We start from the raw sequence: 11,956 nt of genomic DNA, 5'->3' as shown, positions 1-11,956 counted from the left end.
TTATTATTATTATTGTTGAAATTCATGAGAAAAGCACTTTTTTTAATTACTAATAGTCTTAAAAAGATTTTAAAAAGAGCCTAAAACTTCACCTACTGACAAGGACTCAAAGAGCTCTGCATAGGGTTTCAGACTATGATGGATTCAATTGTGTGTTTTCTGTTGAATTTCGATTTAATTTTCCATGGACCTCAGCCTTCAGGCATTTTTTTCAAAACGCTTGTAAGTTTGTCAAGAGACACACTTTACTATTGCGACTAATCGAAATAGTGCTTACTATTCCTGAATCAGCCACAACTTGTGTTTTTTGTGTATTTTTACACTTTTTTTTGGTAAGTTGTATTTTTAAAATCTTCTTCCCAATGGTAGTTCACTCTTTACTAGAATACAGCTATGGCTGCAATCATGATCAGAATTCACTTTTTTTTAGAATTTATCGATGCTTGAAGTGCTTCATTTTTTTGTTTATACCTTCCTAAAAATATACCAATTGAGCTGAAACTTGACATTTTGACTTGTTGAAGGGTCTGTTTAAATCTATTAAAGGAAAGACGGTGGCTAGTAGAATACTTTTGGCTTTATGCAAGATCAGAAGGCTCTTATTCATACACGACTTGAATCACAATCTTTTGTCTTTGGCAATGTCAAGGGATTTGTGTGTGCAAAAGTACAAAACTTAAATGTATCCTTCAAATAACTGTGGGTAGTGTCCTTCACGACTCAGGGCCAAAATTTTGCTTTTACGATACAAAACGCCAAGTAGCAGCGGAAGACTGTCAAAATTAGACTGTTCTATGTTTGTTGAAGCGATTGGGGTGTAATCGGTGGTACAAGGATTTAATGAAGAACTACCAAATTAAAATTTGGCAACACGCACAGTTAATTGACCATTATATAGAACTCCAAGCAACGCAGGGTTATTGAGTAGTAAAAGTAGAAATTGTTTGAACAATGCAATAATAGCTCTAATGTGCTTAATTTTTCAACAAGGTGCTGTGTCAGTCTAAAATATGTTTCTCAAAATACAGCTCATGTTGTTATCGGATGGCCTCCAACCCATGTAATTATTATGATCAAACTAAGTGCTTTTCTGTCTATAATTAAATCAAACGAAAATATAATAATCGGTAAAACTTCTAACTAAGACTTTAATTGTCGAGAAAAATTTGAAAGTATTTATAAAAATGGTCTTTTTTTTAGTATTTAAATAAATGAGCTTTTTTTCAACAAAAAAATTTTTTTTTCATTGCTGTCTTACTTAATAGTTTTATCCGTTAATATGTTTCTCTTTCTTTTTAAATATAGTCCACTCTAATAATAAGTAATAATTCGAAGATCTTGGAAGATACCACTTTTGATGTTGTGCATCAGATTGTCCATGTAGATTTGTTGTACTGGTTTACGTGAGGTCCCTAAAAGTCAAAATTGACTTTTGATTGGTGTATTATTGTTAACAGATGAGTCGGACTAGTCTACATAATTATTAACGTAACCTGACTTCGTAACTCTTAAGCACATTGGCTTTATTTCAACCAAACACACCTTATGCTCTGGAGTAGGTGGTGGCATATTTCTGCTATTTCTCCATTCTTAAAAGAAAATAGGCTACCTGTTTGAATCTGTATTATTAGTTTTACTTTTAAGCCAAGTAATGATAGAACATAAATGTATCGCTTCATTAGTCCTTAACCCACGGTGAAATGAAGAGAAATTAAGAAAAAAATTCCTTGTCCTTATTAAATAAAATAAGCTATGACTTTTTTCTTTTTTAATGCTTGTCTTCTGACACGTTCTTAGCTAGTTACAAAATTAAACCAAAATGAAGTAAAAAAATGAAAGCTACTTGTATGATATATCTCCTACCGTGTGTCAATGCATGAACAGCTAGAGCGGTAGGGTTTATATCATAGAAGTACCCAAATTAAATGTAAGACTGAAAAATTCAATGGAGCCACTGCTATTCAGTGAGTAGTGCAGCAAAAATCTGTTTTCTATTATTCCTGTATTTCTAATATCACATAGTTTAACCTATTGTATTATTCCTATATTTTCCAATCCTTTGGCTAATTAGTGATGCTAAACATGTTTCATTAAAAGAAATGCTTTATATTGAAAACGAAAAGAGAATGATTGTTGATGAAAGGATGAAAATTGATTCATGTACGACTATTTGAGTTGCAAGGAAAATTTGACTGATCTTATCACTCTATAGCAATGACCTTCTGATGTGTCCCATCATTAGTGTAAAATCCTTTTGTTTGCGTAGCCTGTGATTGATATCTAAGAAATCCAAATCTCTGTCAAGTTTTGGTAAACATGATATAATTCCAAAATCCTATCTACTTTTTGCCGCATGTTTATTCACCAAATTCCAGGTTTATTTCGATTTTTCAGTATATCAAAATACTTATTTGTTTGTAAAATGACTAGATTTAAAATTAGATTTTCTGACCGTTGAAATTGACACAGATTAATTTTAAAAATCTAAATTCTTATGAAAGAAAAGAGAGCTGAAGCCAAAAAAATTACTGCTTTACAGCTGATGCAACATATTTCCATAGAAAGATTTAAAATAAATCTACTCATGGTATTTCCCTATATTTATATATTTTCAAAAAGTCTTAATCTCATCCCAGTTTCTGGACTTTTTTCCGACCTGTCAAACATTGCATGTCCAGTAATAGTTTAATAGTTTTGAATGTTAAATCAATAGTTTTCATCATTTAGGAATTCAGGCAAAGCAGGTTCAGTCACGTCAAAGCGAGCAACCAATTAATGAATCCATTTATGGGTGAAGGAATTCTTAGAGGTATAAAACAAAAATTAAAATTTTACAGATTCGAGAAATTCCTAAAAATTAAACTTCGATGATAGCCGTTATTACTGTAGTAATAGTTTTGAATGTTAAATCAATAATCTTCATCATTTAGGTATTCAGGCAAAGCAGGTTCAGTCAAGTCAAAGCGAGCAATCAATTAATCCAGTGGGGCGAAGGAAATAAAACCCTAATTGTGAAAACTACCTGTCAAGTAAAACCTTAGTTTGTGGAAAATTTCTGCAAGAAAAACATAATTGTGAAAACTGATAGGTTATTTATTTAAAACTTCTACAATGCTGTAATGCCACTCTAATGCAGGAGAAATAAAGTAGGCATGTCCGTGTTTCAAGCTCTTTCTCCAATTTGCCACAGTTTTTTTTTGATAATTGACTGTTACTGCAACGGTAAACATAAGTAGCATGTATCCTCCCTCAATAAGCTTTGAATTTCAATCAATTTTTCACTTTTCTTTTCTTTTCAAACTATTTTTCTTATGTTTCATTTTTTTTTGATAATTGACTGTTATTGCAACGGTAAACATAAGTAGCATGTATCCTCCCTCAATAAGCTTTGAATTTGAATCAATTTTTCACTTTTCATTTCTTTTCAAACTATATTTCTTATGTTTCACTTACTGATCGGACCATTAAGAAATATGCCCAAGAGGAGGATTGTAAAAATCCAATTGAAGGTTTGCAACAATGGAAATTCCCAGGCTACACAGTTAATACTTCCTGACCTTTCCACTCCAGAAATCATATAAAAACCCCAATCTGTTTGTGCCATTTGACAGATTACTACGGTGGTATCCAGAAAAATTTATAAAAAAACACGCCATGTAAGCATTACCTTTTAGATGACCTCCCAAAAACTTCCCTAAAAATTTTCAGTGCAACATCAATCCAGGTTAAATTAAATAAAGAAAAAACTAATTTTTTTAGCTGAAAGTAAGGAGCAACATTAAAACTTAAAACGAACAGAAATTACTCCGTATATGAAATGAGTTGTCCCCTCCACAATCCCTCGCTCTTTACGCTAAAGCTTTTAATTGTTTTAAAAAGTAGAATTGTGGCAAAGAGTCAAACTTTAGCGTAAAGAGCGAGGGATTGTGGAGGGGACAACTCATTTCATATACGGAGTAATTTCTGTTCGTTTTAAGTTTTAATGTCGCTCCTTACTTTCAGCTAAAAAAATTAGTTTTTTTTTATTTAATTTCTGAACGTTTTTGAATTAATGCATGTTTGGTTTTGGCTCTCCGCACATAAAGTATTAAAATGAAATTTGTATATTAATTCTTTTTTTGGCTAAATGGCTTTCTCTTAGTTTTGATCAGACGATTTTGAGAAATAAGGGGTGGAGAAGGAGGCCTAGTTGCCCTCCAATTTTTCGGTTACTTAAAAAGGCAACTAGAACTTTTAATTTTTAATGAACGTTTTTATTAGTAAAAAATATACGTAACTTAAGAATTAACTTACGTAACAAACTTTCATAACCTTAAATTTTTATTATGTATACGAGGGGGTTTGTACCCTCGTTAATACCTCGCTCTTTACACTAAATCTTAAGTTTTGTCCCAATTCTTTAAGAATGACCCCTGAATCAGAAAGGCCGTAGAGTAAATAGTTGAAATTACTAAAAATACTTTAGCATAAAGAGCAAGGTATTTATCTCCTCCTAAATACCTCGCTCTTTATGCTAAAGTATTTTTAGAACCCCTCATATGCGTAATAGTCTCTGTTCGTTTTAAGTTTCAATGCTACTTCTTCCTTTCATTTGAAAAAACGTTTTCATGTTTGTTTTTCATTGTTTTCTTATAGTAATGCTAGAGAATCCTGCGCCCTTGTCATTAAATTTTTCTTCTCCCATGACAGATTCCTCCAAGGAAAGATCCTCCAACATAGCCCCCCCCAGCCCCACCCCCAAACAAAATAAAATCCCCCTGAAAACGTCTGTACACTTCCCAATAACCATTACTATATGTAAACACTGGTCAAAGTTTGTAACTTGCAGCCCCTCCCCCAGGGACTGTGGGGGAGTAAGTCATCCCCAAAGACATAGTTATTATGGTTTTCGACTATGCTGAACAAAATGGCTATCTCAAAATTTTGATCCGTTGACTTTGGGAAAAAAATGAGCGTGGGAGGGGGCCTAGATGCCCTCCAATTTTTTTGGACACTTAAAAAGGGCACTAGAACTTTTCATTTCCGTTAGAATGAGCCCTCTTGCGACATTCTAGGACCACTTGGTCGATACGATGACCCCTGGGAAAAAGAAAAAAAAAAAAAACAAAAATAAAAACAAACAAATAAACACGCACCCATGATTTGTCTTCTGGCAAAAAATGCAAAATTCCACATTTTTGTAGGTAGGAGCTTAAAACTTCTACAGTAGGGTTCTCTGATACGCTGAATCTCATGGTGTCATTTTCGTTAAGATCCTACCACTTTTAGGGGGTGTTTCCCCCTATTTTCCTAAATAAGGCAAATTTTCTCAGGCTCTTAACTTTTGATGGGTAAGACTAAACTTGATGAAACTTATATATTTAAAATCAGCATTAAAATGCGATTCTTTTGATGTAGCTATTGATATCAAAGTTCAATTTTTTAGAGTTTTGGTTACTATTGAGCCGGGTCGCTCCTTACTACAGTTCGTTACCACGAACTGTTTGATAAAAAGGAGAACAAAAAGACTGGTTAGCATTTGAAGTTGTTTTTCGAACTTTCTTCGGAAGGAACTTTCAACAATAAGATAAATGTGAATAAGGGTAATATTCTTAAATGAAATTTAGACAATTTTTTGCAACTTTAAAAATATACTTTTGAGCTTTGTGTTACTAAGGGGATGGAAGGGTGGTTATTCAAGAGAGGGGGTGCAAACCCCTATTTCGAATTTTTCGACCATGGAGCTTTTAATAGTTCAGTCGTGGTGTCTCAAAGCCAATCAATTCCAGAAATAGCAGAAAAAATACAATTTTTGGTGCCTTACGGTACTTTACAATGGTGCAATGAAGAGCAATTCTAAAAAAAGCACTTATATAAGAATCAACTTTAAAATTAATCCTTAAACAGAACTTTTAAAATGTTCTACTTTCCCGCTATTGTCGGAGCAAACAGAAAGAAAACTTTATTACTACTACAACTACTAATATTTCACCAGAGCACCAAGCCACCTGAGGCTGACACCGTTAGGCACGCTCCTCCTCCATCCCAATCTGTTCATTGCTTCCCTTTTTGCACCATTCCAGGAAGTTCTCATTTCCTTTAAATTTTTCTTTATGACATCCTCCCAATTTAACTGCGGACGACCTGCTTTCCATTTATCGCTAAACGGTTCGGTGAAAAGGACAATCATCGAAAATCAGTCATCCTTCATCCACAGAACCGGCCCTTACCACCTCAAACTTTATCTCATTATAGCCCTAGGAAGTGGGATTGAACTAGACTTTTTTGTACGGCCTACTGTTTGAAATACGATAAGTCATACATACGGAGCAATATTTGACCACTGTCGTCACTGTAGCTTTTAATATTCTAACCATGATTTGTAGACGTATCTTCCTATTCTTCCGACTTTTTCTAACTGTGAAAAGCACCCTGAGCCTTGACTATTCTACATTTAACAACTTTACTGCTTCCGCCTTCTTTACTAAAAAACCTACCAAGGCAGGTGAAGCTGCTTGCCTGATCAATCTTTTCGTTTCATAACATCACATTCTCATCTTCACTTATTCCTAGCCTTAGTGACTTGGTTTTCTTAACATTAATTTTCAAAACTATTCTAGCACCCAGAACTCGCTAATCCTCTAAAAGCTCATAAATATTGCTCACACTTTCATCTAGGATGCTTAAGTCATCAGCATAATCTGTTCTAGGAGAGTTTTTGTTCCCGATTTTATTCCGTGGTCTAACATTGCCTTTCCTGTGTTCTTTAAGATAAAGTCCATCAGAATGATTCACATAAAGGGGCATAGCATGCAACTCTGCTTAACTTCTGATTTAACGCGAAACCAAGCTGCTAACCTTATTTCCTACCCTAACCGCGAAAGTGTTATTCTCGTACATAGTACTAGTCACTTTGATTTACTTGTCTATTATAACATACAAGTATAACCCCTTTGCTAAAGCCCTTCTATCAACGATATTGAACGATTGCTCATAATCTATCAAACAGTTCGTGGTAACGAACTGTAGTAAGGAGCGACCCGGCTCAATAGTAAACGAAACTCTAAAAAACGGAATTTTGATGCTAAAAGATACATCAAAAGAATTGGATTTTTATGCTGATTTTAAATATATAAGTTTCATCAAATTTAATCTTTGTCATCAAAAGTTACGAGCCAGAGAAAATTTGCCTTATTTTGGAAAATAGGGAAAATAGGAAACACCCCCTAAAAGTCATAGAATCTTAACGAAAATCACACCATCGTGTTCAGCGTATAAGAGAACCCTATAGCGAAAATTTCAAGCTCCTATCTACAAAAATGTGGAATTTCGTATTTTTTGCCAGAAGACAGATCACGGGTGCGTGTTTATTTGTTTTTTTGTTTTTTTTTTGTTTTTTTTCCCAGGGGTCATCGTATCGACCAAGTGGTCCTAGAATCTCGCAAGAGGGCTCATTCTAACGGAAATGAAAAGTTCTAGTGCCCTTTTTAAGTGACCAAAAAATTGGAGGGCACCTAGGCCCCCTCCCACACTTATTTTTTTCCCAAAGTCAACGGATCCAAATTTTGAGATAGCCATTTTGTTCCACATAGTCAAAAATCATATTAACTATGTCTTTGGAATGACTCACTCCCCCACAGTCCGTGGGGGAGGGGCTGCAAGTTACAAACTTTGTCCAGTGTTTACATACAGTAATGGTTATTGGGAAGTGTACAGATGTTTTCAGGGGGATTTTTTTGGTTTGGGGTGGGGTCGAGGGGAGGAGGCTATGTGGGAGGATTTTCTCTTGGAGGAACATGTCATGGGGGAAGAGAAATTCAATGAAAAGGGCGCGGGATTTTCTAGCATTACTATAAAAAAAAACAATGAAAATATACACACGAAAAATTTTTTCAACTGAAAGTAAAGAGTAGCATTAAAACTTAAAACTAACAGAGATTATTACGCATATGAGGGGTTCTAAAAATACTTTAGCATAAAGAGCGAGGTATTTACGAGGAGATAAATATCTTGCTCTTTATGCTAAGTGTTTTTAGTAATTTCAACTACTTATTCCACGGCCTTTCTGATTCAAGGGTCATTCTTAAAGAATTGGGACAAAACTTAAGATTTAGTGTAAAAGGCGAGGTATTAACGAGGGGACAAACCCCCTCATATACATAATAAAAAATATAAGAGCATAAAAGTTTGTTACGCAAGTTAATTCTTAAGTTACGTATATTTTTCACTTATAAAAACTTTCGTTAAAAATTAAAAGTTCTAGTTGCCTTTTTAAGTAACCGAAAAATTTGAGGGCAACTAGGCCTCCTTCCCCACCCCTTATTTCTCAAAATCGTCTGATCAAAACTAAGAGAAAGCCGTTTAGCCAAAAAAAATTAATATGCAGATTTCATTTTACTAATTAATGTGCGGAGAGCCAAAATCAAAAATGCATTAATTCAAAAACGTTCAGAAATTAAATAAAAAAAACTAGTTTTTTAAACTGAAAGTAAGGAGCGATATTAAAACTTAAAACGGACAGAAATTACTCCGTATATGAAATGGGTTGTCCCCTCTGCAATCCCTTGCTCTTTACGCTAAAGTTTGATTCTTTGTCGCAATTCTACTTTTTAAAACAATTAAAAACTTTAGCGTAAAGAGCAAGGGATTGCAGAGGGGACAACCCATTTCATATACGGAGTAATTTCTGTCCGTTTTAAGTTTTAATATCGCTCCTTACTTTCAGTTTAAAAAACTAGTTTTTTTTTATTTAATCAAACTAAAGACCAAATGTGTTTGATAACTCAGGCACTTCTCAATTATTAACCTAAGAGTGAAATGTTGGTCCACACATCATCTATCTTTTCTAAAACCGCACTGTTCTTCTCTTAAAACTTTATATACAGCATCTCTTAGTCTAAGAAGCATCATTTTGCTGAGTAATCTGCTACCTACAGAGACAAAACTAATGCCTTGATATTTACTACACTCACTCCTATTACATTTTTTTATACAGTGCTTTCATACGGTTTTCTTAAAATCACTAGGTATTTCCCTTGTTCAAGCATCACATTCTTAATCTTCAGTAAATTATTTCTAACCTCAGAGCCACCATATTTAAGGATTTCATTTACCACACTATCTTCACTGGAGCCTTATCATGTTTAATCCTTTTAGTACTGTAACTAATTCTTCCTCACAAAATAAATCTTCCCTCACATTGACTGAGACTAGTCCGGATTGACTACTCCCTCTCAATTTATTAACATACCATTACAATATTTCACTATTATTCTGTCTAGCTGTATCTCCCAAATTCTTGTCAATTTTATCCATGGCCTCTACTTCACACCTCTTTAGTTTATATTTTAATGCTTTCTCCACTTTCTTTGCGTTCCTTTTTGTTTTCTTCGTGTTCTTTTTGTTTTCAAATGATCTATCACTCAGATAATTCTTGTACAAGCCCTTCTCCACTCTATTAAACATGAAGCTTTTCACCAGTATTAAATTTATAAGAAAAAACTAGTTTTCTTAACAAATGTAAAGAGCGAAAATATGTCTTCAGCAGAGTAAAAAATGATTGACATTATAATGAATAATCAGCTAAAAGTTAAAAAAAACAACGTAATAAAAATGAAACTGTTAATGAACTTATAAGTTAAAAAAAATAAAACGAATATTCAAGTCAAACTCAAAACGAACAGAAATTACTAAATAATTTAACAAGGAAGTTGTTTGTCTTTTGCCCCAATTTTGTTTTTTTCTTTTTATTATAAGAGCTAAGACACTTCAAACAGTACAAGAGATTAAACAGTTAAAACAAACGGATATTAGACTTAATTAAAAAATAAAACTAACAATGAGCTTAGAATGTATTCAGAACAAAATTGATATTCTAGTCAAATTAAAAACGAACAAAAATTAAGTGGGAAATTTTCCCCCTTGCACTTCAATCATAGCGCGAGTGTTATACGTGCATTATTGAAAGCAATATATATTCTATGTTATTTGTCTTTTATTATTATAGCATTGAAAAATAAGTAGAGTGGCGAAATTGCAATTGTAATTTTAATTTTTAATTATTATATTTTTAATTAAAGAGTAGCTGTAAATTAATTTAAGTTTTAATTTTTTATTGCATTAACCACAACGAAAAAAAAAATTACGTCCTAGATCGAATCAATTTTTTCAAAAAATGTGCTTTCTTTAGCTTCTCTTTCGTTTTACAAGATCTAAACTGTATTTCATTAAAAACAATATATATTATAAACAGTTTAGTTTTTGTTTTCTTAATTGGTGAACTAAAAGAAAATTTTAAAGAACGAAAAAAAAAATTTTGAATGCGTTTTGTAGCCATTTTTGTTTCATAAGTAAAATTGAACGTTTGAGTGAAGGGATGGGGGGAGTAGGCTGAAAGAAAACAACACCCGCCATTTCGGATGATTGTTTCGGGTGTTTTGTTCGAGGGGGTTTACGAAAAAAAACTTAACAAAATGCATCAACATTAGGTATTTGCATTTTGTAGCTTTATACGAGTAGAATTTGACCTTCAGATGATGTGCGTGGGGGAGGGAGGGAGGAGAATGAGATGCAGCCAGGTTTCACTTTCCATTATTAAAAAGGGCACTATCCTTTTCAATTTCCAATCGAATGAGCTCTTTTCGAAGTTTCTACGACAACACATGACCATCTCCAAATTTCTGTCACATACATTTCGGGAAAATGCGATGTGTTTGTGTGTAGGCTTGGGGGGTGGGGTATCTATCTTGCGATCATTCTGAAATAAAGGGTACTAGAGCTTCTGATTACCAATCCAATGAGCCCTCTTCGGAAGTTTATCCGTTCACACCTACTATATATACCTCATATGCCACCAGGGTATAACTTACAACCCTTGCCCTGAGGGCTCAGGGGGGTGTTTTTCATCCTCAAAGATACGATTTCTGGATTTTTCAAATACGTTGAAAAAATGACTATCTCAAAATTTTCCTTGGATATGTTTGGAGAAACGGTGGGATTGGGAGGAGGGGTTGTTTTCCCTCCAATCACCTTTGACGATTAATAGGGGCACTATAACTTTCAATTTTCAATTGAACTATCTCTTTTCGAAGTTTCTACGACAACAAACGGCAGATCTAAAAATTTCTATCAGATGCATTTCGGGAAAATATGAGGTTTGAGGGGGGGGAACCACCCTCTGATCACTCTGAATCTTTAAAGTGGCACTAGAACATCTAATTACCAATCCCATTAGCCCTCTCCAAAGTTTATACGATGATATTTCTATATATACCTTATAAGCCCGAAGGAATAACTTACAACCTTTGCCCCAAGGCCTCTGGGGGGGGGAGGGAGGATGTCATCCTCAAAGACATAATTTCCAGACTTTTCACTTTTGTGGATCAGAATGACTATCTTAAAATTTTGAGTGGATGTGTTTGGAAATATAAAGGGCGAGGGAAGGGGCTAGTTGCCCTCCAGTCACTTTCGACTATTAAAAAGGGCACTAGCCCTTTCAATTTCCAATCAAGTGAGCCTTTTCTGAAGTTTTTATGACAACAAATGACCATCTCAAGATTTTCTAACAGATGCTTTTCGGGAAAATACAAGGTGTGGGTGGTTATCAATCCTCCCATCACTCTCAAAAAGGATACTAAAACTTCTCAAAAAGGATACTAAAACTTCTGATCAGCAGTCAAATAATCTCCCGCCAAAGTTTATACGATCATCCGTTCTATATAAACTTCACTTACCCCCAGGCATACAAGGCACAGCATAGCGCTAATGCTTTGCCTATGATTCCTAGCTGCAGTCTCAACTTACTTCCCTAAAACATCATCAAAAACTTCACATATTGTTTTTCCAAAATCATTCCATCCATCTTTCACATTGTCAAATTTTAAACTCTGAAGTTTAGTATTCAGCAGTTCCTTGTTTTTTCTCTCAAATGCTCATCCTGGAGTCTACTAACATCTACCAGTCTACCAACAGACCAATT

The 11,956-nt window shown here is 34.1% G+C and overlaps 1 long non-coding RNA gene across 4 annotated transcripts in view; it reads left to right on the top strand.

Annotated features, from left to right (window-relative positions):
- LOC136025328 (uncharacterized) overlaps positions 1 to 11,956 on the top strand; it is a 116,268-nt gene that overhangs the window by 14,212 nt on the left and 90,100 nt on the right. The gene's annotated exons all lie outside the window — the stretch shown is intronic.

This window comes from Artemia franciscana, chromosome 3, assembly GCF_032884065.1.
Source record: "Artemia franciscana chromosome 3, ASM3288406v1, whole genome shotgun sequence".
NCBI lineage: Eukaryota > Metazoa > Arthropoda > Branchiopoda > Anostraca > Artemiidae > Artemia > Artemia franciscana.
Note: the sequence above shows the minus strand (reverse complement) of the source record. Positions and strands in the feature narration are given on the sequence as shown.